Raw genomic sequence first — 24,696 nt, 5'->3', positions numbered from 1 at the left:
GTCAGGCTTCCCCAGCCACGTGGAACTGTAAGTTCAATAAACCCTTCTTTCTGTATAAATTACCCAATCTCGGGTATGTCTTTATCAGCAGCATGAAAACAGACTAATACAATGACTGACCTGTTGGAGTTCACACTTACATGGAGCCTGTAGGCCCTTTATTTTGGCCAATTTCTCCCATTTGGAATGGGTGTATTTACCCAATGCCTATACCACCATTGTATCTAGGATGTAACTAGCTTGCTTTTGCTTTTATGGGCTCATAGGCAGAAGGGATTTGCTTTGACTCAGATAAGACTTTGGATTTCAGCTTTTGGGTTAAAGCTGAAATGAGTTAAGACTTTCAGAGATGGTTGAAAAGGTATGATTGTGTTTTTAAATGTAAGGACGTGAGATTTGGGAGTGCAGTGGCAGAATGATATGGTTTGGCTGTGTCCCCAGCCAAAATCTCATCTTGAATTGTGATAATTCCCATTTGTCAAGGGCAGGACCAGGTAGAGATAATTGAATCATGGGGGCAGTTTCCCCCATGCTGTTCTTATGATAGTGAGTGAGTTCTCATGAGATCTAATGGTTTTATAAAGGGACTCCTCTTTCAATCAGAACTCATTCTCTCTCCTACCACTCTGAAAAAGTGCTTTCTGCCACGATTGTAAGTTTCCTGAGGTCTCCCAAACCATGAAGAACAGTGAGTCAGTTAAACGTTTTTTTAAATAAATTATCCAGTCTCTGGTATTTCTCCATAACAGCATGATAATGGACTAATACACATAGTTTGCAAAGATTTTCTTTCTCCCACTCTCTGGGTTGTCTTTAACACTGCTGATTATTTCTTTTGCTGTGCAGAAGCTTTATAGTTTAATTAAGTCCCATTGATTTATTTTTGTTTTTGTTGCATTTGCTTTTGGATTCTTGGTCATAAACTATTTGCCTAAGCCAGTATCTAGAAGAGATTTTATCATGTTATTTTCTAGAATTTTTATGGTTTCAAGTCTTAGATTAAAGTCTTTGATCCATCTTGAGTTGATTTATGTATAAGGTGAGAGATGAGAATCCAGTTTCATTTTTCTACATGTAGCTTACCAAGTATCCCAGCACCATTTTTTGAATAGGGTGTCTTTTTTGCCACTTTACGTTTTTGTTTACTTTGTCAAAGATCAGTTGGCTGTAAGTATTTGGCTTTATTTCTGGGTTCTGTATTGTGTTCCACTGGTCTATGTGCCTACTTTTATACCAGTACCATGCTGTTTTGGTAACTATAGCCTTGTAGTATAGTTTGAAATCAAATAATGTAATGCCTCCAGATTTGTTCTTTTTGCTTAGTCTTGCTTTGGCTATGCAGGCACTTTTTTGGTTTCATGTGATAGTTTCCTGTTGGGTGAGTCTTTTAATCATTATATACTGTCTCTCTTTGTCTTTTTTTTTTCTTTTTCAGTAGAGACGGGGTTTCACCGTGTTAGCCAGGATGGTCTTGATCTCCTCACCTTGTGTTCCACCTGCCTCGGCCTTCCAAACTGCTGGGATTACAGGCGTGAGCCACCACACCTGGCCCTCTCTTTGTCTTTTTTAACTGTTATTGCTTTAAAGTATCTTTAGTCTGATATAAGAATAGCTACTCTTGCTTGTTTTTTGTTTCCATTTTCATGGAATATCTTTTTCCACCCCTTTGCCTTAAGTTTATGTGAGGCCTTATGTGTTAGGCGAGTCTCTTGATGACAGCAGATATTTGGTTGGTGGAGTTTTATCCATTCTGCAATTCTGTATGTTTTAAGTGGAGCATTTAGGCTATTTGCATTCAACGTTAGTATTGCGATATGAGGTACTATTCTATTCATCATGCTAGTTGTTGCCTGAATACCTTGTTTTTTTCCTATTGTGTTATTGTTTTCTAGGCCTTGTGAGATTTATGCTTTAAGGAGGTTCTATTTTGGTGAATTTTAAGGTTTGTTTCAAAATTTTGAACTCCTTTTTGCACTTCTTGTAGTGCTGACTTGGTAGTGGCATATGGTCTCAGCATTTGTTTGTCTGAAAAATACCTTACATTTCCTTCATTTATGAAGCTTAATTTTGCTGGATACAAAACTCCTGGCTGAAAATTATTTTCTTTAAGGAGGCTAAGGATAGGACCCCAATCCTTTCTGGCTTGTAGCATTTCTGCTGAGAAATCTGCTGTTAATCTGATAGGTTTTTCTGTATAGATTACCTGATGATTTTGCCTCACAGCTCTTAAGATTATTTCCTTTGTCTTGACTTTAGATAACCTGATGACTGTGCCTAGGTGAGGATCTTTGTTTAATGAATTTTTGAGGTGTTCTTTGAGCTTCTTGTATTTGGATGTCTAACTCTCTAGCAAGATCAGGAAAGTTTTCCTCAATTTTTCCCTCAAGTATGTTTTCCAAAGTTTTAGATTTCTCTTCTTTCCCACAGATGCCAATTATTCTTACATCTGATCATTAAACATAATCCCAACTTTCTTGAAGGCTTTGTTCGTTTTTACAATTTCTTTTTTCTTCGTCTTTTTCTCATTGGGTTAATTTGAAAGCCTTTTCTTCAAGCTCTGAAGCTCTTTCTTCCACTTGATCTATTCTATCCTGTGTATTTTGCATTTCTCTAAGTTGTTATTTAGTTCCAGAAGTTGTGATTGTCTTTTCTTTAATATATCTATTTATCTGGAGACTTTTTCATTAATCCCTTATATATATATAATATATATATATAAATTTCTTTAAGTTGGTTTTCATCTTTCTCTGCTACCTCCTTGAGTAGCTTAATAATCAACCTTCTGAATTATTTATCTGGCAATTCAGAGATTTCTTCTTAGTCTGTATCCATTGCTGGAGAGCTAGTGTGATCTTTTAAGGGTGTTATGAAACCTTGTTTTGTCATATTACCAGAAATACTTTCCTGGTTCCTTCTCATTTGCGTAGACTGTCTCAGTGGAAAGATCTAAACCTCAAGGGCTGCTGTTCAGATTTTTTTTTCTACCACGGGGTAATTCCTCAATGTGGTGCTCTCTTTCTTCCCCTAGAGATGGGGCTTTCTGAGAGCCAGACTGCAGTAATTGTTGTTGCCCTTCTGGGTCTAGCCATCCAATAGGGCTACCAGGCTCTGGGCTGGTGCTGGGGAATGTCTACAGAGTCTTGTGACGTGATTCATCTTCAGGTCTTCCAGCCATGGATACTAACACCTGTGCTGGCGTAGGTGGCAGAGGATTGAAGTGTACTCTGTTGGAGTCCTTGGCTGTAGTTTTATTTAGTGGATTGGTTTTCTTGAATGCTAGTTAGGGTAGCAGTGAAGTTGTCATTAGCAGTGAAGTTGTCATGTTGACAGACTCAGGACCTCTGGTTATCCAGTTGTTGTTGTTGGTGGAATTAGTTGTTGTTTTCTCCTTTGTTGGAGCAGAGTTGTCCTGTTATGAGTTGCTGTAATGGCTTAAGTTGGTTGGCCTACATCTAAGAGGTGACTCTTTCAAGAGAGAAGCAGCTACAAGAGTTAAAGGGGAATTTAGGTTTGCCCTATGTTGGTCAAGAAAAGTACTGGGGTTTTTTAGGCAATGGGTGGAGCCATAAGGATTCTAAGAATGTATGTCTTTTGTATTCAGCTACCAGGGCAGGTAGAGAAAAACCACCAGTTAAGGGCAGGGTTAGGCATGTCTGAGCTCAGACTCTCCTTACGTGAGGCTTGTTTTGGCCACTGTGGGAGACAGAGGGTGGTTCTCATGTCAATGGAGTTATGTTCCCAAGGGGATTATGGCTGCCTTTGCCCCATCATATAGGTTGCCACAGAAATGGGGGTAAGCCAGAAGTGACAGGCCTTATCCAGAGCCAGCAAGGCCAGTCTCCAGTCTCACTCCCATCATGCCCCACACATAGCACCAAGTTTATATCCAGGCAGCTGATGCACAGGGCTGAGCCTTCCTGCTCAGGCTACAAGCCTTCCTGCTCAGGCTACAAGCCTTCCTGCTGAGAAAGCAAGAAGGGCTCTTCAGAGCTCACCCTTCCATACCTATCTGCACTATCAGCTATAGCTTCTGTGCTCGTATCTGTATTTCTCATTTGCTCCCCTATCCTGGCTTCAGCTCAGGAAAATTTGTGCTCAATCAAAATTATTACAAAGTTTAGGTAGAAGCTTCCTTCAACCTGTGACCCCACCCTAATTCTGCTGGCTGCCTTCCTCAAGGAACCCCATGAGATAAGGCCAGGAATGGCTTCCCTGGGTTTGAGCTGGGGACTGGGAGTGCCCACAGGGCTCTTCTCACTGCTTTTTCTACTTATATATTTCACTCAGCTCCCTAAACCCATTTCAGCTCTAGGTAAGGTTAAATCTTTCTCCTGTGGTCTGGATTTTCAGATTTTCCAGTGAGAATGTGTGTTCAGAGGCAGACTTTACCCCCTCTCACACTTTATGAACTCACAGTTGTTCAGCTGTCTCATGGAGTTTGCAGCAGCAGGCCACTTCTTTCAAAGGATCTGTGAATTCTTTTGGTTTTCTTGCAGTGGTTCTTGGAGCAAAATTTCACAATGTGAGTCTCCATATGCTGTTCTGTCTATCCAAGTGGGAGCTCCACATTAGTCCTGTCTCCAATTTGCCATTTTCCTCACAATGTATACATATTTTCCAACATTGTTGTGCACAAAAATATATACAATTTTCATTAATTAACAAAACAAAACAAAAACTTGTAATTGTTAATTCTTTCTCTGCCCTTTGAGATGTAAATCTTTCTAAAAGCTTCTTGATAGTTTTACAACCCAGTAATGTCTTTTTCAGAGACATGGGAGCCATCCTTTTGAAATGTAAATATTATGTAAACATTAAAGAGATAAAAACCTTATTTCCCAGTTTCTGTAGAAGGGTAAAAGACTAACTTCATGGGTACTCTGACAAATTGCAAAACTACCACCTGTTATACAAATATGAGAAGTTTATCTTTCCTTTATATGATGCCAATTGATATAGTTTGGATCTGTGTACTTCCCTAAATCTCATGTTGAATTTTAATCCCCAGTGTTGGAGGTAGGGCCTGGTGGGAGGTGATTGATCATAGGGTTAGATTGCTCATAAATGCTTTAACAACATCCCCATGGTGGTGTTCTTGTGATCCTGCTGGAGTTCTTGTAAGATCTGGTTGTTTAAAAGTGTGTGGCATCAGCTGGCTGTGGTGGCTCACACCTGTAATCCCAGCACTTTGGGAGGCTGAGGGGAGTGGATCACAAGGTTAGGAGATTGAGACCATCCTGGCTAACACAGTGAAACCCCATGTCTACTAAAAATACAAAAAATTAGCTGGGCGTGGTGGCAGGTGCCTGTAGTCTCAGTTACTCAGGAGGCTGAGGCAGGAGAATGGTGTGAACCTGGGAGGCGGAGCTTGCAGTGAGCTGAGATTGCACCACTGCACTCCAGCCTCAGCAACAGAGCAAGACTACATCTAAAAAAAAAAAAAAAAAAGTGGTACCTCCATTCTCGCTGTCTCTTTCTTGTGCTTTCACCGTGTGACATGCCTGCTCCCCCTTTACTTTCTGCCATGATTCTAAGCTTCCTGAGGCCTCCCCAGAAGCTGAGCAGATGTTGTCACCATGCTTCCTACAATTTGCACCCACATGAAGGGAACTGGAGGTCATTATGTTTACTGAAACAGAAAGAAAAATACTGCATGATTTCACTTATATGTGGACTCTAAAAAAGTTGAACTAATAAAGCCTGCAGAACGATGAGCCAATTAAACCTCTTTTCTTTATAAATTACATAGTCTCAGGTATTTCTTTATAGTAATGTAAGAACAGCCTAACACAGCAATTAACTAACATAGGTGGGGACCCAGATTACCAGGTGAGTTTAGGATAAACTGTGTGACAAAACAGTGCTGTTAAGTCCTTCTACTTGTATGTAATAGGTTTTATCTGCTTGGCTACATTTTCTCTTTTCTGCCATTGTGGAGAAATTTTCTTTTTGTGGAATATTTTGTTTTTGATTATATTTTCTAACAATAGCAAAGATACTCCCCTTATTGGGAGTTCCCCAATCAGGATATTATTACACATTTTTGGAGTTTGGGATAACGTGGCACTTGAAGTTTTTTTATTTTTATTTTTTTTTTAAGTTGTGAAACCCTTTCTTTAAATGAAATCTGATTTGGAGCCCCAATGTATAAAACCATGAAAATATGAGCTGAACATGTGCAGCGGGGCCTCCATCCAGTTACCTGCCCACATCCTGCCTTCACTCTGCATCCCCGCAGAGCCAATTCAGAGAAACCTTGGAGGTTAACATAACAGTGTCTAATCTCACCATGCAGATACATTTCTTCCTCTTTTGCCTTGAGCCTCCTCTACATTTCCATCTTGCTTCACTTTCATTAGGTTTCTCACTTTAAACCGGACCATAGACAGTCAAAACCACAATTTGTGTGACTCTTGCCAGATTATAGATGACTTCCACCCAATATCAGTTAATCTTCACCCCAGCCTTGTGAAATAAGTGCTCATTATTCTTTCCATTTTACAGATGAGGAGAGGTTTAAAGATGCTGAAAGATATGTAAGTGACCGTGCATGGATCTTTCTTCCTGCACTCTCCACACTGTATTATAATTGTTGGTCATTTGGTCAGTCTCTCCCACTACTCTGTGTGCTCCTTGAGAGCAGGGACATATTTCCTTCACCTTGGTGTTCACTCTGCCTAACATAGTGCTGGACACACACTATATATTCATAAAATGAATAAATGCAAATAATGTCACACAGCAGGGGAAGAGGCAAAGCTGTTATGGGAATCCCTGTCTCTATTTGATCCCACAGTCTCCATTCCTTGTGTTGTCCTTCTGAAGGACAGCTTTGCAGCTGGTGCGTGAGCTAATGGAGGTGCACAGAGTGTGCGGAGAGGAAAATAAGCCATCTTTCTTGCATAAGCTAAAGCTTCCAATATATCATACATTTTCACTGTTCTGTGTTTGCTCTATTACTCAGAGTGAACAAATACACCATTCGGTAGTGGTGAAGGATGGTACAGAGAATGTTACGCTTAATTTATCCTGCCAGCCTTCAGAGATCATAGAAGTCACAGGTGCCGTTGTTGATATTTAATCTGCTTCAAATCAGGGTGGCTGCCATCTACAAATGAGATGGTTTGGTACACACATTTCTCTTGGCATTAGTGCTTTGGCAGTTTAAAAGACCAACCTTGTTCCCAGAAAAGATGCACTGTCCTAATAAAAAGGATCTAGATCGATTTGGCTTTCCTGGGAGCTAACATTGGCTGTTATGAAGATGCAGTCTCTTGAGGAGTTTCTCTTCAGGGTGAGACAGCACTATATTACATATAGATTTTGAGTCTGATAGACCTGGTTTTGGAGCTGGGATCCCCCAATTCTCATTTGAATGACACTGGGGATGTACCCAAATCTGCTGACTTCAGTTTCCCAATCATAAATCAGGGATAATAACACCCATGTCATAGGATTTGTGAGAGGATTAAATAAAATGGCACATGTTAAGTGTTAGTATAGCTCCTGGTACATAGCAAACCCAATATAAAGCTTTCCTACTTTTACCCAGTAGGTCTGAGTGAAGGTGTTTTGAGCCTGGGAAGGGGAATTGAGTTCTGTTCTTCATGGGAGGAAGAACAGGCTTAGAAGGGATGGGGCCAGCATGGGGAGACCTCCGAACCAGGCCCCATTCTTCATACTGGCTACTGTGCATGGGGGAAGCAGGCATTCAAGCATTTGCCCCCGTCTTCTTTTATAATTTTTTTTTCTAAAATTTTTAATTATTTTTAAGAAGGAAATGGGGTCTCACTATGTTGCCCAGGCTGGCCTTGAACTCCTGGGCTCAAGCTATCTTCCCACCTCGGTCTCCCAAAGTTCTGGGGTTACAGACGTGAGCCACCACACCTGGCACTGGTCCCTTTTAAAACTAATTTCAAAGTTATGGGCTTTTCCTTATAATCAGAAAAAGGAGATTGGACACTCTGGATCCACCTTAGAAGAGTTTGGTTCCCCGGTGACTCCTCACAGTGTTTGGACCTTTTGAGGTTTCTTCTCATTTGCAGTCCTCTAGGAAAGCTCTACCTTCTAAGGGAAGAAGTTTATATTAAAAAGAGCATGCGTGGGTCTAGTGGCTCAAGGAAGTGGGTCCAAATCCTAGTTCTACCACCTAATCCTAAGGCGAGCACTGAGGAGTTTGTCTCTGGACTCTAATTTCCCTTTGGCAAAACCCCTTCCTCAGTTTATAGTATCTGGATGGCTCAGCAAGGTCATTTTGAATCCTTTGCTGCTCATTCATATGTCCTTGAAAAGACTTACCTGAAAGAAACCGGGATCAAACATATGGCATCTATTCAGTCTGTTGTGCCTGCTCCTCCTCACATTGTGATCCTCACTATCAGGCATCTGACTTTCAGTGTCAACTCACACAGGGCAGACACTATGCTAAACCCTTTAAATGCATTATTGCATATAATCCTATCTGTAGGCTCATCAGATGCACACTAATATATCTATTGTGAAGATAAGAAAACTTATTTTGAAGAGGCTCAGAGAGGTTAAACATTTTTTCAAGATCACACTCCCAGTGAGAATTGGAAGAGGGATTCCAAACAAGGAGACCTGCTCTACAGCACAGATTTTGGTACAGTGAGCATTTTAATTTTCCTTTACAGTTTTCCTGGATCTGATTCAAACCAAATCTTTAATGTGTCCCTGGCATAAATTCAGTTTTTGCCCTAAATCCAAGGGCACACATTTCATATATAAACAATCCTAAAGTTTCGGAATTATCTGGTCACTTTTGTGGTATGAGTGCTGAAGTATCTCTGCTTGAGATAAAATGTGCCGAGTCTTGATGAATCTACCAGTCCAAGGAGAATACAGCTTCCCTTAGCTTTTTCCCACTCAAGAAAAGCCAGTTTTGCTTAGGACACTTGAGAAAAAGTCTCTGCATCTTTGGGAAAACCACTTTTTCTCTCTGAGACTATGTCCAATTCTTCTAACAATGTGAATGGTCATATCTGTCCCATCCATGTGTTAAAATAAAGCATGTGAAAATGATTTGTACACTCTTCTGTTTTTCACAAATTTTATGGATAAAAGGTGATGAATAAGGCGCCTCACATGGAAGAAGCAGATAACTAAACAAATAATATGAATAATCAAGTATGGTTGTGCTGTAACTTAGAAGCAACGGGGGTGGGTGGGTGATGTTAGGAAAGACTTTTCTGAATAAGATCATACAACTGGTAGTAGTTACCCAGGCAAATAGCATTCGAAGTAGCGAGAGGGAAAGAGCTTCAGTTTCCTCCTCTGTCTGTGAGAATAATAGCACTGTCTCACATTACTAAATTTAGCAGAATGCCATGCATAGACTAAATGTTCGAGAGACAGTGGCAAAAATCAAACACATACATAACAAAAACACAAATTGCTACTTTAGATAAATGTGCACATCAAGTCTATAGTCTGAGCAATCATTTGACCAAAGTGTCTCATCTGCAGTGGTGGGATGGGCTGAGCAGGAGATGGAGGATATATATGAGTAAAGAAGGCAAAGAGGGAGTCCTCACACAAGCTAGCATTCTCCGGGGATGGTGGCTGCTAGCGGAAAGAGGTGAGCTTGTTATACTAAACGGAAAATCTTCATCATAGAGCTGTTATAAGGATCTAATGCATTTCAAAGTCCATATCACAGTCTTGACACATGGTAGGAGTTCACTAATTGAAATTATTATTTGAACACCTGATTAATAGATGATTCTATGAAAATACTGCAGAGGAAGTTCTTCACTTACCTTAGGGAAAATTCCGCACTCTCCTTCTTAACTTGATTAATTTTATTTTATTGTGGTAAGAACACTTAACATGAGATCTACCTTCTTTATTCATATTTTACCAAGGATAATGGGCTAGGGGTCTAAATGAAAAAAAAAAAAAAAAAATCCTAGATTCTAGAACTTGCAAAATCTCAGTTCAAAAATTCACATTTTTACATCCTTGAAATTTCAACTGTGTGATTTAAGTTTCTAGTTCTTGGCTGTATCCCTTCAGGCACGTGACAGTGGCAGTAGGGCTTCTGTCTGGGGATGGATAACTGAGAAGTGATCCTTGGATATCTGTATTTTTTGGCTCTTTTCAGAGTCTAAGTGGTGGGAGGGAGGCTGTCTGGTGGTAACTACACCCACCAGACAGTGGTGAGGCCCTGGGAGGCATCCTTTGCTGCTGCCTTTCCTATTATTGGGAAAAATGGCACTGGCTTTAGACATGGCCTCATTAGGTTCCTCATAGCCCTAATGTTTTCTTTGATTATCCCAGGAAGGAATGCTTTGAAATTCTGTCCCAGGTCATGGTTGATGGTAGGGTAGTGAGTTTCAGAGTCTCAATGTGTTTCCTTGCTTTGGGAGAGAAAGACTTGGAAAATATACCTCTTCTCTAGCATCAGATGGTCCAAAGAAACAAAGCCAGACACTCTCCTTCCCACAGACTGGGGGATAAAACCAAATGTGTGTGCTGAGGAGAAAAATGAAAAATGCCTGTTATTTTCTGCAGGCTGGAATATGATGTATGTTCCTGGGGGTAACCTGCTACCTCGGAATTAGTCATTCGACATCGTGTTCTCTCTGCTGCTTGAAGTGCCTCATTTTAAAAATGTTAGATTTTTTCCCCTCTCACTTAACTGTAGGAACATTAAATGCACAACTTTATCAAAATGACACAAGATATATGTTTCTGCCAACAGCAACAGGAGAGGATTAACAATTCAAATGGGAATGAGGAAAAGTTTCTCTCAGACGATGGGAAGAAGAAAAGTTTGATTGGGGATCCTGAACTTTCCTCAGCCTGAAGCACACTATTACACACTTGGCGTCTCTGAGGTCTGGATGGGAGAGAAATTTTAAGAGGAGGAGGATTTATATTATTTTGGTCTGTCTCTCTCAGATCAGGACTAGTTGTACACTTTTGTAGAATATACAACTATGTACAGATATCTCAAAAAATGGTCATCACTTGCATAATGACTGATGCCTGAGTTTGATCAGGGCTAACACTTCTAGCCATTATCCAATAAAGGGCCAGAAACCCGGTATTAAATAAAATTGGTGAAAGGAAGGACAGTGTGAGGGTGTGGAGATAATATGGTTTGGCTCTGTCCCCACCCAAATCTCATTTTGAATTCCTACGTGTTATCGGAGGTACCCAGTGGGAGGCAATTGAATAATGGGAGCAGGTCTTTCCTGTGCTGTTCTTGTTATAGTGAAAAAGTCTAATGAGGTACGTTGGTTCTACCAGAGGGAATTTCCCTGCACAATCTCTCTCTCTTTGCCTGCCACCATCCACGTAATATGTGACTTGCTCCTCCTTGCCTTCTGCCATGATTGTGAGGCCTCACCAGCCATGTGCAACTGTAAGTCCAATAAACCTCTTTCTTTTGTAAATGGCCCATTCTTGGGTATGTCTTTCTCAGCAGCATGAAAATGGACTAATTAATGCAGGAGCCCTGGGAGATGAGGGGATGAGAGGGAAAAAGATCTCTGTAGGGTTAGTTATTACAAATAAGAAATAGAATTCTGTATCTACATAGAGCATAAATGGTCCATTGTACCATTTTGCTGATAAAAGGAGATATTTATGTTAGAGTCAATTGGAATTTTTGAGAAAGTGAAGATTCTGGATGGAGTGACAGTATTTCCTTGTTCTTAAGAAAAAGAGCATATCATTTTGCATGAGTTCAGGTATTGTTTTAGCAGGATATAGAAATGAACCTTTGAACTTCTCAGAATCCTTTTCTGATATGTGATTTATATATATTAATTTATTTTCTATGACTCTTTTCTGTGTACCACCTTCTTAACCAGGAGTGGCTTTGATGCTGGATTTCCAACCCCCATGTAATCAACTCCATCTCATTTCCTATCACCACAGAGAATGAGATTGTAGCTAAGCCACTGACATTGAGGAAACTCATAGTGAGGGCTCCACAGACTATCCTCTAGATAACAAGTAAGAAGAAAACTCCTCCCAGAGGAAGAGTACAGAAATAATAAACTTGGCCCAGTAAGAATATGTGGGAGATTTGAGAGGAGGAGTAATCCTGGGTACAGTCTGGTGTTGGCCACTTGGGTTAGCCCTCCACTTCTCCAATCTCAGGACATGTGAATCTCTCACTTGCTCAATGGATCCCAGGCACATCTCCAGAATATATCAAGTTTTTTCTTCACTCAAAGATTCCATAATTACTGCTCCTTTTCCCTGGAACCTTTTTCTATGTGATCCTCTCAAGACTAATTCTTGAAGTTTAGGGTGGAGCTGAAATGTCCCATTTTGAGGAAAGACTTCCTTCCTTCCTTCTAAAAAGCCACACTCCTCTCACACATTCTTCTCCCTATCACATTCACATGTTTTGTTTTCTTCTTGGTTTCACCATTCACTGAAATGTCCTTGTTTACTCTTTTACTTGCTTACTATTTGTCTCTCCCACTTGGATGCAAGCTCCATGTGAACAGGAACATTGTTTGTTGCTATGTCCCCACCACCTAGAAAATGGCCAGGTGCATAGTAGAAACAGAGTAAGTATATGTTGAATTAATAAATAAACTAAGAGTCCTGTGGATCACAACTCCAAAATGGCCCCTGTCTTATCCTCTCATGCTTCCCCTGAAGGCAGAGACTGGGGGAAAACTGGTATGCAGAGGGTTTAGGGATGTGATCATAGAAGGCAGGCATGAGAGACAGGAGTGAAAACAGGGGAGGTAGGGGAGGCCTTCAAAAAGTATGTTACTGATTTGGCCACTGCTACAATCAACTGGTAATTGACTCTGAGAAAGTTTCTGAGGAGCCGGATAAAATAAAACTCAGAAATGTTCATCTAAAAGAGGCAAGGGGAAACAATGATACGTGGGCAATCGTGACCCATTCTTTGGCCAACAGTTGCCCCAGGGGATATGAACTCTTCTGTATTTTGCATGGCATGTGAGTGAGTGCCCAGTGGTTCCCTGAGGGATCCCAGGGAGTAGAAGGTGGGCAGTACAGACTGAGTTGAAGTACTGCCAAGTGACACTGTTTGAAGCTGGTTGAAGCTTGCCTGATTCTGGTCCCTGCCATGGCTGGAGAAAAGATGAGGCCATGGGGATTTAAGTAATGCACAAGAGGTATGCAAAGTTCATTTCAAACTGTAGCCCCTTTGAGAAGTAATTGACTCATTAAGTTATTTCACTAGCCATCACCTCACACCATTGCATTCTTGCTCACCTGAAGGGATCAGGCATGATGTATCCTTCAGTTTCATCCCCTAATATACTCCCGCCATAACTCCATTTGGTGGTTCTCAGACATCCTTGCTGCTTTGGCTCCCATAGGGCATGGAAACTCAGTTTTCACTTCTCTGACCATTTTAACCAATGGCAGGCACAATTCATAACTTGGCATCTGGCACCAGAATCCAGGCTCATGATTTCCTAAAGGCTTTCACAAAAGTGCAGGTGGGTGTCTTCTTGTCTCTCTCTTTTCCTATCTTCTCTCCCAGGGTCCCTGCAGAGCTTTGTAGATGACTAGTTAGCTCTCAGAGCAGAATGATGCATTTTGTAGAGGAGTTTGCAGAAGCATTGTCAAAACAGGTGTTTATTCTACAATCTGGAAGAAAATTACAAGATGCAAGACGCAATATATTTTGACCCTGCAGTTTGTTGAGTAAAGTTGTTTTTTTTTTATTTCCCCCTACCTAGACACATGATAAATGAGATAACTTATTTCTTCTGGTCCCTTGGTGGACAATATGATAACCATTCCTTGACAGCAAGCAACATGCTATTTCTTTTGGCGTGTGTTTTGTCAAAATATATTACCCTGGGAGATTCTCCTGAGTCTCAGATTTTTATTTTCAGAGTACTTTTTACTGATATCCCTAATTCTACCTGAAATGTCTGAAGTCATCTGGGGGCCTTCGGAACATGTAGAGGGAAATGGATGCTTTATAGATCTTAGAATTCTTGTGGACCTGAGATCTAATAACATCCCCTGTTCTCCACTCAATAACTCCCATTATAGTCTCACATTCAGGGTAGGGTTCTAACTCATTTGTCTGGAGGGTGCTCTGGGCTTAGTGATAGGTATTAAGAATAGCAGTGGACTATCATTGCAGTTGCTCCCCCGTGCCTTCAGTATAATATCTAGACATTTTTCTGTGTAAAAGTTCTTTCATTTCTGACCTGTATTTACTTATGTAGCCTTAATTTTTCTTATTACTCACTTTGCACTCTGACCTTTAGCTGGACCAGGTGGATTTTTTCAAATTCCCCATGTTCTGTCTCCTGAGAATTTTCTTCTGCTTCTCTTCACCTGAGTAATTAGTCTTCATCCTCCACCCGTGTTATTGAGTCTCCAATTTGAGTTTTCCTATTGTGTCTCGCTTCCATAGCATTTATTCTTTCTTTGTTTCAAGACAGAATCTCAGGGAACTTTACCTTAAGGGGGATATTTTAGTTATTTGCTCAGAAATTAGGGTAAAGTATAAAAGAAGTCCCTAGCTTTTTATCTATTAAGGTTTAAGTAATGGAAGTCTCATATTTAGTCTAGTTCAAGGCTTGGCAAACTTTTACTGCAAAGAACCAGAGAGTAAATATTTTAGACTTTATAGGACCCATAGTATCTCTGTCACATTATCTTTTTTTTTTTTTTTTTTTTACAATCTGTGAAAAATGTAAATGTCATTCTTACATTTTAGGCTTTGGGACACCTTTGGTTCACAGGCAAATCACAGCCTAAAAGCTAAGAGTTCATCCCCTGACTGTTAGGACTCTAGTTACTAGTACTGTAGATAATAAAACATCAAAATATTGCCAAGGCTCTCATGAGACTATGAAGAACAAATAGCTCTGCTGAACAATGAACCTGCATTTTCAGGCTCAATTATCTTCACCTCTAATGATGTCCCAGTAGCTTATTAGAGGATGTTGGTTGTTATTACAATGCTGAGGAAAATTGGATGAAAGTGTGCTTAATTATATATAAACCTTTGGAAACATTTGTTCCTTTGAACTAGTATTAAGCGGTCTTGTAAGATGTACCTGTAATGTTGGTGGACATCGCGTGGTTGATATACTTAACCAAGTTTCTGTTTTCCAGAATCATTTCTGCTTTTGTTTCTTATTCTGGCTCCCAAGAAGACACAACAATTCAGGCAAGTGAAGAAGAGGTAGTACTTTGAAGCCCAGAAGGTAGCAAGGGAGAGCATTCTTATTGTATGACTGTGGTAAAGATTGATAAGCTAGTCATTGAATGTCAGCACCAGAAGGTAACTTAGTGACCGTCTGGTTGGAGGAAATGAAGCTCAAATTTTAAAATGAGTGGCTGGCTGAGCTGGAACTGGGGTCTAGGCTCCATGACTCCCAGCCATGGGTTCTTTACACCTCAGTGCATTGCCTCTCCTGACTGTCTTTTTTTTTTTGTTTTGGGTTTTCCAATAAAATGTATGAAATTTATTATCAGAAAAATAACAACAAACGTGGAGAAAATTATGTTGCATAACAGCAGATTATTATTACTTCCAAACGTGTTCATCCTTTATAGCATCTTTTACTCAATACCAGGCAACAAGGTTGTTAGAAAGCAAATGGAGTGGCTGGACTTTGTAATAAATTAAGAGTGTGGTTGATTCCTTTGCACTACTCCCGGCTTGTTCTCAGTTGAGTTACTTGGTTTCACTGTTTTTCCAGCTACCCTTCTGAAGAGGACTTGGAGGTAATTGACACATCCCTGAGGAAAAGTAAGTTGGGATAGAGACTGAAATTCCTTTCAACAACCACTATTCTCAGTAGCACCAGTTGGTGGACAGTTCCCAATCTTTTTAGTGTGAAACTCCTGGAGCATTCAATTTCCTGCAGGCAATTCCTGTCATTTTCATGGATGCCTTTTTGGAGTTCCGAAGTCAGTTGGCAGTCAGGGTGGTGGGCAGGAAAATGGGAAGTGAAATCAGCAATGTCCAGTTCTGGGAGAGTTCTGTTTCTAACTATAAATTATAGATGACACCAGTATTTATCTCGTGCAGGGGTTGTAAAGATTGAATGAGATAATGCACTAAAAGCACTTGGCATGTAGTAAGTGTACAATAAATATTTACTATTAGCAGCATAGTAGTACATTGTAGCCATCTCTTAATCTAAGGGTTTAAGGGGAATAACATGGCAATTTCAGGTAGGAGAAAAAATTAAGATGAGAAAACCCAAAATATGTAATAACCATGATGATGATGGCAAAGACAGAGAGGCCCTAAGAGATTAAGTGTTCTCTACATCTTGATATTTGAGGGCATTGTAAATCTAGAGGAGTTAGATACATTTCCCAAATTCACAACTGATAAACGACAGAGCCAGAATCAAAATGGACTCTTCTAACACTTACATTTGTTTTCCTAACCACCACACTTTTCTGCCACTCCTCCATAAAATGGAAATAATCTTTGTTCTTAATCCACAGAGTTATTTACAGGTTCAAATGGGATTAACACAAGTTCCAGAGTCAGACGATCTAGGCTCCATTCCTAGTGCCAGTATTTACTATAGGTATAATTTGGAACATATTTTTTTAATTTTATTTTATTATTATTATACTTTAAGTTTTAGGGTACATGTGCACAACGTGCAGGTTTGTTACATACATATACATGTGCCATGTTGGTGTGCTGCACCCATTAACTCGTCATTTAGCATTAGGTATATCACCTAATGCTATACCTCCCCCCTCCCCCCACCCCACAACAGTCCCCGGTGTGTGATGTTCCCTTTCCTGTGTCCATGTGTTCTCATTGTTCAATTCCCACCTATGAGTGAGAACATGCGGTGTTTGGTTTTTTGTCCTTGCAATATTTTGCTGAGAATGATGGTTTCCAGTTTCATTCATGTCCCTACAAAGGACATGAACTCATCATTATTTTATGGCTGCATAGTATTCCATGGTGTATATGTGCCACATTTTCTTAATCCAGTCTATCGTTGTTGGACGTTTAGGTTGGTTCCAAGTCTTTGCTATTGTGAATAGTGCCGCTCTAAACATACATGTGCATGTGTCTTTATAGCAGCATGATTTATAATCCTTTGGGTATATCCCCAGTAATGGGATGGCTGGGTCAAATGGTATTTCTAGTTCTAGATCCCTGAGGAATCGCCACACTGACTTCCACAATGGTTGAACTAGTTTACAGTCCCACCAACAGTGTAAAAGTGTCCTGACTGTCTTAAGTATTTTGGACACTATTATTAAATCTGGTGGTTTTTAATGTATGTCTGCAAATGTTTTAGCCTGGTTCACCAACAAACACAATGCACAGAATTTCACTTCTTCCTCATGCAGTCTCCCCAAGACAGACTTAACCCTGTTAAATTGAATTAAATTTGGCCTACAATTTTCTCCACACATATTTTAAGTTTAAAGATTTCTCTGTACACAGTGAACTGTAACCTAACTTGATGTGTCAATAGATTGTAATATACTTTGTGTAAGTAGTTGAATCTCAGCCAATCACAGCAGCTGAGTTTCAGTCAATTACAGGCAGCCAACTGTTCAAATCAGGTTCAAATAAGGCAAACGCCAGCTGTCAGCAATCCAGCTGTTTCTGCAATTCACTTCCATTTTCTGTAGTTTGCTTTCCCTTTTATGTCCATAAATGTTACCAGACCATGTGTCAGCCCTACAGCCTCTCTGAACCTATTCTTGTTCTGGAGGCTGCCCGATGCTTGAATCATTCTTTGCTCAATTAAACTCTGCTAAATTTAATTTGCCTAGAGTTTTTTATTTTAAAAACCCAAAGCCAGGCTACTCAGTTCCCACACCAAGGTGCTCCACTGACACTTGTCCTGACAGAGTGGACCCTGCCAAGTTATATTTCCCCTGAGGAGCATGACAATTGGGCTTTAGTTCTGAAATCAAAGGATCTATACATGGCTACTCATGGTGTTAGCCTTTACTCTGCTACGTGCCTGCTCCATCTTATTCTCACTTACTGGATAATGTCATTCTCTATTATACATTCATTAAGGGAAGGCCAGTATCTGATTGTGTGATGGATTATACCAGATTCACAGAACTCTACACATTAATCTCACATATTAGTAGAAATCAAATAACTGAAGTTCCTCTTGGTGAGAAGTTTGATGCTTCTCCAGGTAAAGTAGCAAGGTGCAGTGGGGAGAAGGGGATGGAGCAGGAGATTAAAGCCCTCAGCTGGACAAATGAGCTTTGACACAGAAACAAAGTGTTTGAGGACAAAATAGAGTCAGACTGTGTCACTAGACAATGTGGGTTCATGCCATTGGCTGTATTAGAATGAAGGACAAGATGGAAAGGAGAATATTTAAATAGTTTACTTGGAAGAACATTCGTGTTCATGTTTTCTGGATACTGCTATTTGATTGGCTAGAGAGCATGTAGACTCCTTCCTTCCTTCCTTCTTTCCCTCTCTCTTTCTTTCTCTCTCCTCCCTCTTTCTTTCTCTTTTGTTATGTGATGTCTATTTTTGGTATGTCCTATTAAAGCTAGTTACAATTACAGATCAAATTGTGACTGTTTCCAGAGTGCATTGTGTCCTCTGCAATTCTGTTATATTATTTATTTAAATGCCCTTTTTACTACATACTCTCTCTGTGTCCAGGTGATATGGTTTGTCTGCATCCTCACCCAAATCTCATCTTGATTTGTAGTTCCCATAATCCTCACATTTCCTGAGAGAGACCTGGTGGGAGGTAATTGAATCATGGAGGTGGTTACCCTCATGCTATTTTCTTGATAGTGAGTTCTCCCAAGATCTGATGGTTTTATAAGTGGCTTCCCTCCTTCACTCAGTACTTCTCTCTCCTGCTGCCTTGTGATGAAAGACATGTTTGCTTCCCCTTCTGCCGTGATTGTAGGTTTCCTGAGGCCTCCCCAGCCATGCTGAACTGTGAATCAATTAAACCTTTTTTCTTTATAAATTACCCAGGCTCAGGTATGTCTTTACTGGCAGCATGAGAATGGACTAATATAGTAAATTGGTACTGCAGAGAGTGGGGTGCTGCTATAAAGATACCTGAAAATGTGGAAGCAACTTTGGGGCTGGGTAACAGGCAGAGGTTGGAACAGTTTGAAGGGCCCAGAAGAAGACAGGAAAATGTGGGAAAGTTGGAAACCTCTAGATACTTGTTGGATGGCAATGACCAAAGTGCTGATAATGATATGCACAATGAAATCCAGGCTGAGGTGGGCTCAGATGGAGATGAGGAACTTCTTGGGAACTTGAGAAAAGATGAGTCTTGCTATGTTTTAGCAAAGAGACTGGTGGCATTTTGCCCCTGCCCTAGAGATCTGTGGGACTTTGAACTTGAGAGAGATGATTTAGGGTATCTGGTGGAAAAAATTTGTAAGCAGCAAAGTGCTCAAGAAGAAGCAGAGCATAAAGGTTTGAAAAATCTGCAGCCTGATGATGCAATAGAAAAAAAAAAAACATTTTCTAGGGAGAAATGTAAGCCCGCTACAGAAATTTGCATAAGTAATGAGGAGTTGAATGTTAATCACCAAGACAATGGGGAAAAAGTCTCCAGGGCATGTCAGAGACCTTCACAGCAGCCCTTCCATCATAAAACTGGAAGCCTAGGTGGAAAAAATGGTTTCCAGGGCCAGGCCATGCGATCCCTCTGCTCTATGCAGCCTTGGGATATGGCCAGGCCACGGGCCCCTCTGCTCTATGCAGCCCTGAGTCCCAGCTGCTTCACCTCTAGCAGTGGCTAAAAGGGCCAACATACAGCTCAGGCCATTGCTTCAGAGGGGGCAAACCCCAAGCCTTGGGGGCTTTCATGTTATATTCAGCTTGTGGGTGCATAGAAGTCAAGAATTGAGGTTTGGGAACCTCCATTTAGATTTCAGAGAATGTATGGAAATGCCTGGATGTCTAGGCAAAAGTCTGCTACAGGGGTGGAGCCATGATGGAGAACCTCTCTTAGGGCAGTGCAGAAGGGAAATGTGGGGTTGGAGCGCCCACACAGACTCCCCACTGGGCACTGCTCGTTAGACTTTTGAGAAGAGGGTCCTCCAGACCGCAGAATGGTAGAGTCACTTACAGCTTGTGTTGTGCACCTAGAAAAGCCACAGACACTCAACGTCAGCCCATGAAAGTAGGCGGGAGGGGGGCTGTACCCTGCAAAGCCACAGGGGTGGCACTTCCCAAGGCCATCAGAGCCCGTTTCTTGCATCAGTGTGATGTGGATGTGAGACATGAAGTCAATGGAGATTATTTTGGGACTTTAAGGTTTAAGGCTGCCCTATTGGATTTTGGACTTGCATGGGGCCTGTAGCCCTTTTGTTTTGGCTAATTTCTCTCATTTGGAATGGGTGAATTTACCCAATGTCTGTAGCCCCATTGTATCCAGGAAGTAACTAACTTGCTTTTGATTTTATAGGCTCATAGATGGAAGGGAATTTCCTGGTATCAGATGAGACTTTGGATGTGGACTTCTGGGTTAATGCTGGAATGAACTAAGACTTTGAGAGATTGTTAGAAAGGGATGACTGTGTTTTGAAATGTGAAGACATGAAATTTGAGAGGGGCCAGGGGCAGAATGATATGATTTGGCTCTGTCCCCACCCAAATCTCATCTTGAATTGTAGTTCCAATAATCCCCACCTGTGGTGGGAGGATCCCGGTGGGAGGTAATTGAATCGTGGGGGCAGTTACCCTTATGCTGTTCTCAAATTCTTATGAGATCTGATGGTTTTATAAGGTGCTTCCCTACTTCACTTGGCACTTCTCTCTCCTGCCAGCTTGTGAAGAGAGGTATGTTTGCTTCCTTGTCCACCATGATTGTAAGTTTTCTGAGGCCTCCGTAGCCATGCTGAAGTGTGAGTCAATTAAACCTCTTTCCTTTATAAATTACCTAGTCTCGGGTATATATTTATTAGAAGAGTGAGAATGGACTAATACACTAGGCCTATGTAAATTTTGTTCTTTGGGTCTGAAACTTCTATTAATCTGGCAGAGTTCTTCTAATCCTTCATGCTTCAACTGAGATATTATATCCTTGAAGAGCCTTTTCTGATCTTCTAGAACAGGATTAGGTGTCCTTCCTATGTACTTCCACTGTCCTTACCTCCATCAGAATTCTGTTTACTGTATTACAGATACTTTTTTATGCAGCTATCTTCCCAATCAAACTGTGGAGGCAGATGTGTTTCAAGATTTCATGGTTATAGCCTGGCATTTACATAGTAGGTGCTCAATAAATGTTTGTTGAATATTTGAATAAACTATATAACTTCTTCCCACACAATTACTAGCATTGTTTACTTGGGTAATTTTAAGAAATTATCTTTCACTTTGGTCTGATATAAGTTTCTGTCTTTCTCAATAGAGTAAGTGTGAATCCCTGTGGCAGAAATGAAGGCATTGTTCATATACCACCTCAGCCTCTCTTCTGGACTACTGAGAATTTAAATTTCAGAGACAAAGTGAGCAACCTAACTTTCATTTCCAATAACTGTATTCTCTTTTTTTCCTTCCAAATTTGTATGCCGTGCTGCCAAGAGAGATTTTTAGAACAACTCCCACGAGTTTTAATTTCAATTCATTTGGACTGTGTGAGATGTATACTGTATTTTATGTTAAATAGAGTTGTTACCACTTATTTGAGCTCCTTGGAAGAAAGATGTTCCCTAAATGCAAAGCAGCCAGAATAGCAAGATTTACATTTTAATGCATTACTTTATCCCTTTAGTAAAAACTCTCTGGAGAACTATGCAACCTCAGATATTAACTGGTATTGACATTTGGGCTTTTGTGGGTACTGCAGAGGAAAGGTGTTTACTGCCTCTGCGTCAGGTGATGAGTTGCCTCATTACCAATTCTAGACATGTGAAGGCTGTTAAATTACAGCATTCACAAGCCCCTCTAAAATCATCTGTTTGTATTTCTCTTCCATCTACTATCTTGTGTAACAGCCATAATCTCAATCAATCAATGAGTCATTTTTGAGTGCAGATCTGCCTAGATCTTTGCTACAAGCAGTAGGAGAGGCAGACAGAATATGTAGCATGGTTCTTAGCCATAGGAAAGTTGTAATTTAGTTTGGGAGATAAGGAATGAAATAATCAGCAAGTAGTACAAGGCAGAATGTAATTCAGGATATTCATTTGGTAAATATTTATCAAACATCTATTATGTGCTGGTCACAATATTAGGAGCTAGCAGTACAGTGGTGAGTAAGATACATTGTGCTTATGGTACATCATGCTTATGGTAGAAAAAACAAAATAAATAAGTACATGCAGATGTTATAAAGATAATTTCAGATAGTGAGTCCTAAAAGGAAAATAAAACAGGGAAATATGATATTGATGGAAAAATCATGATGGAGAATGATGGGAGAAATGTTACTTTAAATTGAGTGGTCCAGATAGTCTTGCCAAAGTGGTAATATTTGAGCTTTGCTCTGAGTCAAGAAGGAGCCAGCCACGTGGAGATGTGGAAAGAGAGATTTAACACCGAGGGAAAATTAAGGACCAATCCCTGAGATGGAAATGAGCCAAGCTCATTTGTAAAACAGAAAAAAGCCAATGTGCTTAAAGGAGAGTAAAGAAAAAGGAATGATGTGTGAGTGTAGGAAGGAGCCAGTTGTGTATGGTGCACACTTCAAGGTCTGTTGGAGTTTAGAGAAATAAGTTTTCATGAGAACTGGAGGAATCATCAAAGAAATGAATGTGGTGAAGATTAAACTAGGGTTTGTAAAGTGGGCCCAATTGATGGGAGTGGGAAAAAGAAAAGCATTAATGGACAAAGAAATATCATTATCAAATGCCTAGATAGTTGTTAGTTGTGTTAGATACAGTGTTTCCATGTTTTCACTTGCTACCTAACCCAGACCAAGATGCAGTTAATTATTGTAGATTTTCAGGGACAAGTTACACATTTATTCATTTAAAAATACTTAAAATGCCAATTAATTTTGATTTTTATGTTTTAAATAGGTAATACTAGCATATAGAATTCAAGGTAGAAAAGAAACACGAGAGATCTTATTTTTACCCCATTTTTCAAACACTGAATTCCCTACTTTACTGGTAATTACTGCTAAGTGATAGGTTCTTGTAATGTTTCCACCATCCTCATCCTTTATCTCTTGAATGTTCTTTTCTGATTTTTACTAACTGTTTGGAATTCTGTTTTATCTGTGTATTAATGATAAGCCTCTTTAAATATTTTTTAACAGAGTACTTTGCCACTTTAAAGCTTGCAAATTTAGTGTCTTCTTATTATTATTTTTTTGGTTCGGTTTTGAGACAGGGTCTTTCTCTCTTGCCCACGCTGGAGTGCAGTGGTAGAATCTGGGCTTACTGCAACCTCCCAGGCTCAAGCAATCCTCCCACCTCAGCCTCCAGAATAGCTGGGACTACAGGTGTGCCCCACCATGCCCAGCTAGTTTTTTTTTTTTTTTTTTTTTTTTTTTTTTTTTTTTTTTGTACAGACAGGGTCTCCTTATGTTGCGCAGGTGGGTCTGAAATTCCTGGGCTGAAGCAATCCTCCCACCTTGGCCTCCCAAAGTGCTGGAATTACAGATGTGAGCCACCATGCTCAGCCTAGATTGTCTTTAAACCAATGTCCAGGTGATTAGGAGCCATGTATGGTTGAAAGAGTACAATCATAAGTAAAACAACTTCAGTTTTTAAGTGCATAGACATTTCACTGGCTAATTGATGGTGAGTACAAATTCTTTATAAAGAAACAGAATGTGAACAAATTCTAACATCCCTGGGTCAAGTGACAAAGATATAAGTTCTAGATGAGGCTCTTTTCTTAACTAATGTAATGACATTGCCCACATTACCCTCACTTCTTCTGGCATACTTTTCACATCTGTTAAATGGAAGAGGTCATCCCTTCCATTGTTATATTCTCACTTTAGCTGAAAACCAAATTTTTGCTCCTTGAATACCCTACTATGCATATGTAATTTCACTAGCCCAACATAACCATGCATCTACATTCCCATTAAAAAAAAATAAAAGGCTTTTTGACATATCTAAGAGCAACATTCAGGTTATATTTGTTCAGGTTTGATGGCATCACAAATTGAACCATTTAGTAAGTATACCTGGTCATGCACATTACCTGAGTGTTATTTGCAGAATGAATGCTATGTAAATATCTATTGATTCATTGACTATTATTAATTTATGTAAAATGAACCTTTTTGGAAAATCATACATAATAAAGCTATGTCACTGATCTTTAGAAACAGAAGAGGGCTTATCACTTAGGATAAAGTGGCTTGTTGAGTTCAGTAAGGAAAATAACCAGCCATTCAATTTTATTTGGGCTGCTCCCAGGAGAATTAATATTATAAAGTGATGTAGAACAAGTAATTCCTTGAAATGCAACATTTTGATTCCAGAGGTTGAAGCAAGCTCCTCTATTAAAATGACCGTATCAAGTGCTCATTTATTATTTCAACAAGTGTTAAGGATTTATTCTATGAGATATTTGTGTGAGAGAGATATTATTAAGCTATAGTTTCTGTCCTGTGCTAGGATATGTAAACTATACAAATAATGCCAACAACAGACAGAAAATAATAAAGGCCATGTGTTAGTTTGTTTTCACACTGCTATAAAGACATACCTGAGACTGGTTAATTTATAAAGTGAAGAGGTTTAATTGACTCACAGTTCTGCATGGCTGGGGAGGCCTCAGGAAACTTA

The sequence above is a fragment of the Pongo abelii genome, chromosome 4, assembly GCF_028885655.2.
Source record: "Pongo abelii isolate AG06213 chromosome 4, NHGRI_mPonAbe1-v2.0_pri, whole genome shotgun sequence".
Lineage (NCBI taxonomy): Eukaryota > Metazoa > Chordata > Mammalia > Primates > Hominidae > Pongo > Pongo abelii.
Note: the sequence above shows the minus strand (reverse complement) of the source record.